The 4,293-nt window shown below is 51.9% G+C and overlaps 2 non-coding genes across 2 annotated transcripts in view; both read left to right on the plus strand.

Moving 5' to 3' along the window:
- The first annotated feature begins 3,840 nt into the window (after positions 1-3,840).
- Positions 3,841-3,912, plus strand: trnan-guu (transfer RNA asparagine (anticodon GUU)). Its single transcript has one exon. It is a non-coding gene; the product is annotated as a tRNA-Asn (tRNA).
- Positions 3,913-4,284: 372 nt separating this feature from the next.
- Positions 4,285-4,293, plus strand: part of trnan-guu (transfer RNA asparagine (anticodon GUU)) — a 74-nt gene continuing 65 nt past the window's right edge. The window contains exon 1 of the tRNA in view: positions 4,285-4,293. This exon is cut by the window's right edge and continues 65 nt beyond it. This is a non-coding gene — a tRNA (tRNA-Asn).

Consider the following 4,293-nt stretch of genomic DNA (forward strand, 5'->3'; position numbering starts at 1 on the left):
CACCCAGCCAGCTGCCTCCACTCAGCGTGCTGCCTCCACTCAGTCAGCTGCCTCCACTCAGTCAGCTGCCTCCACTCAGTCAGCTGCCTCCACTCAGCGTGCTGCCTCCACCCAGCCAGCTCCCTCCACCCAGCGTGCTGCCTCCACCCAGCCTGCTGCCTCCACCCAGCCTGCTGCCTCCACTCAGCCTGCTGCCTCCACTCAGTCTGCTGCCTCCACCCAGCCTGCTGCCTCCACCCAGCCAGCTCCCTCCACCCAGCCTGCTGCCTCCACCCAGCCTGCTGCCTCCACTCAGTCAGCTGCCTCCACCCAGCGTGCTGCCTCCACCCAGCGTGCTGCCTCCACTCAGTCAGCTGCCTCCACTCAGTCAGCTGCCTCCACCCAGCGTGCTGCCTCCACCCAGCCAGCTCCCTCCACCCAGCCTGCTGCCTCCACCCAGCCTGCTGCCTCCACTCAGTCAGCTGCCTCCACCCAGCGTGCTGCCTCCACCCAGCCTGCTGCCTCCACTCAGCCTGCTGCCTCCACTCAGTCTGCTGCCTCCACCCAGCCTGCTGCCTCCACTCAGTCAGCTGCCTCCACCCAGCGTGCTGCCTCCACCCAGCCTGCTGCCTCCACTCAGCCTGCTGCCTCCACTCAGTCTGCTGCCTCCACTCAGCCTGCTGCCTCCACTCAGCCTGCTGCCTCCACTCAGTCTGCTGCCTCCACCCAGCCTGCTGCCTCCACCCAGCCAGCTCCCTCCACCCAGCCTGCTGCCTCCACCCAGCCTGCTGCCTCCACTCAGTCAGCTGCCTCCACCCAGCGTGCTGCCTCCACCCAGCGTGCTGCCTCCACTCAGTCAGCTGCCTCCACTCAGTCAGCTGCCTCCACCCAGCGTGCTGCCTCCACCCAGCCAGCTCCCTCCACCCAGCCTGCTGCCTCCACCCAGCCTGCTGCCTCCACTCAGTCAGCTGCCTCCACCCAGCGTGCTGCCTCCACCCAGCCTGCTGCCTCCACTCAGCCTGCTGCCTCCACTCAGTCTGCTGCCTCCACCCAGCCTGCTGCCTCCACCCAGCCAGCTCCCTCCACCCAGCCTGCTGCCTCCACCCAGCCTGCTGCCTCCACTCAGTCAGCTGCCTCCACCCAGCGTGCTGCCTCCACCCAGCGTGCTGCCTCCACCCAGCCAGCTCCCTCCACCCAGCCTGCTGCCTCCACCCAGCCTGCTGCCTCCACTCAGTCAGCTGCCTCCACCCAGCGTGCTGCCTCCACCCAGCCTGCTGCCTCCACTCAGCCTGCTGCCTCCACTCAGTCTGCTGCCTCCACCCAGCCTGCTGCCTCCACTCAGTCAGCTGCCTCCACCCAGCGTGCTGCCTCCACCCAGCGTGCTGCCTCCACTCAGTCAGCTGCCTCCACTCAGTCAGCTGCCTCCACCCAGCGTGCTCCCTCCACCCAGCGTGCTCCCTCCACCCTGTCTGCTGCCTCCACCCAGCGTGCTCCCTCCACCCAGCGTGCTCCCTCCACCCTGTCTGCTGCCTCCACCCAGCGTGCTGCCTCCACCCAGCCTGCTCCCTCCACCCAGCCAGCTCCCTCCACCCAGCCAGCTCCCTCCACCCTGTCTGCTGCCTCCACCCAGCCTGGCATTGCTGAGCCTATGTCAGAGGTGGGCATTCATAGTAAGCTGTAGAATTGAAGAAAAATTTAATAAAACTTCAAATAACTTCAACATTATTTATGTTTTCTCAGGGTTTAGATGAGGCCGGTGTACCAGGCCTGGACAAAGTTGACAGCTTGGCTGAGTATCTGGTGGAGCTAAGGAGCAAAACCTCACTGGTGCTGACCAACCAGGAGGTCAGTAACATGCATTGTTGCTTGCTGCAGACATGCACACGCCTTTCACCTCACTTGCATATTGTTGTCCTAATGTAAAATTGTTTTATTTTCCTGTTTAGGTGAGCTGCATTGTTGCTCTGTGGCAGAACCTGCTGGAGTTTGATAAACAGAGAACGGTATTTGCTGCAAGACATCAAGAAAGATTGAACACTGGGAGGTTTCGGTCCCCCAAGAAGAGGCAAGAATTTACTCCTGGGGTTGAGAGTGTAAAGAGGCATGCTCTAACCACTCCAGCCCCATCTGCCCAATGGCCAGACTGCTGCCGCTTGGTGGAGACCATCTTTGTCCGACTGTGCAATATCCATCGTAGTCCAAAGAAAAGAGGAGCAGGCACAGTCTCCAGGTGGGATTTGATCCTACAAGACTATAGAAAGATCAGGCAGCTCGTTCTGGCGAATGGAGCTGTGATGGGGCAGACACATTTGCAGCTAGTGGATGTTAGCTACACCACCCTGGTTCAGTGGCATAACAGAAGGGTCAAAAGGCAAGAGACCGCTGTGGTACTTCAAGGGCTAAACCTTCCCAGCCAGTTTTCTGTAGCTGCTGACCCGCTTCTGCCTGCAAATATACGCCCGCATTACGGCGTACCACATTCAGGGCCACTGCATACATATAGGCTACCATCCAACACTGTGGGGCAGTCAAAATTAAAAAGAAAGCTACAATTCACTGATGGGACAAATCCATCAGGACAGCGGCAGCTTCTCCCTGCCCCACCCAAAAGGCCTCAGCTAGTGGCAATTACTCCAATGGCACCACAGGGATCTGTTATCCTCACTACCCAACAGCAACAGAGTTTGTGGAACCTCTCCACCCCTCCTCCACATGCTTATCCTGTGGCCCCTGCTCTGGCCCCTGCTCTGGCCCCTGCTCTGGCCCCTGCTCTGGCTCCCAGAGCAGCCCCTGCTCAACCTGGTAGAGAACCTCGAAAATTGACTCGCAAAGTTTTGCACAACACATGCAAAAAATGCGGGCAGTTTAGAATAGCTGAAACAGGACACAGCCAATATAGAGGGCAAATTTACTGTCCCTCTAATGAAAGTCTCACTAAAGAGCAGTGGCTGGAACAAATTAAAAAGAAAAAATAAACATTTTCTTTATTTTAAATAACTTCACTGTATATAAGTTTTATTTAGTTCATAGTGTGTTTATTTTGTTTTGGGTTAATGATACAGATATTTATTCTTATTGTCATTGTGTACACAAAGTAATTCAACAAACCATACAGTAAAAGGATTTAAGTCCTTCAGCAAACCACAAATTTCTTGGTTAAGAAAAAGAAATGGGAGACTTCAATGGAAATGTGTTGCATCCAAATGCTACAATGTTTTGGGACTAACTAAAAATGTTTAATTCACTGTCTTAATTGTTGAATAAATATTTGGTTCTTTTAAACCGATAAGGTCTATGGTCTTTTGTGAGTTAATATTAGCTGCTTCAAATTCTGAATTATTGGTAATTTAAGCATACACTAGAAAAAAGATATCATTCACTTCACTCAAAGTACTTTAGGAAAGACACTTGCAATTTTAGTTTCAGTCACTGTTTTGCTGTGAAAAATGAAAATAAGCACTGGGTATGATTAAGGACATTAAAATATACATCAAGTATATAGTATACAGTATAATTTAACACATTAATTTGAATATATCAGAATAAAAAAGCAAAATTAATTAAGCAATTCAAAGTTTTAAAAAGAAAGCCTTTTATGACAAGTGTTGGGTTTTAGTTTACAGTACTACACTATCTGTACAAAAAAGCATTTAAAATGTTTTCAAGATACAAAAAAACAGCCGTTACTTCATAACACTTAAACATTAATTGTGGGAAATCTTTTCACTAAAACATAGTATGGCGACTGGTAGGATCGAACTCGCGACTCTGGGATCGGCCTCACTCTTCCCCTTTCTTCTCCCCTCCCTTTCTTCCCCCTTCCTTCCTTTCTTCCCCCCCCCAAGCAGACTATTGTTCCCCAACTTTGGCGCAATTGGTTAGCGCGTTCGGCTGTTAACCGAAAGGTTGGTGGTTCGAGCCCACCCAGGGATGACTGTCAATGTTCTTGAGAAGACAGTGGATGTTGCCTGACTAAGTATCATTAATTTTTGGATTTCATCTGCCATTCATGGCTGCTGCTTTTGAAATACTCACTTCAGTACCTCATTGCTGCTTGAAAAGGACTTTGACCAAACGCAATTTTTGCATTACTACATCTTTTGACTTTGAACTGTGGTAAGGACAGTATAGAAATCTATAAGGTTTGGCGAGAGGCGCAAGCAGTGGTTGAAGCAATTCCCCATCATCATACCGCTCAGCTCTGTCTTTTGCAACAGTTATTGCATTGGATTTCAGAAGCAAGGCTGTAATGTTGCACATGTGATGAACCTCTGTCACGGCTAACTGTACCATTTCAGCATCTCTGTCTCTGTG

This window comes from Xiphophorus hellerii, chromosome 14, assembly GCF_003331165.1.
Source record: "Xiphophorus hellerii strain 12219 chromosome 14, Xiphophorus_hellerii-4.1, whole genome shotgun sequence".
NCBI classification, from domain to species: domain Eukaryota; kingdom Metazoa; phylum Chordata; class Actinopteri; order Cyprinodontiformes; family Poeciliidae; genus Xiphophorus; species Xiphophorus hellerii.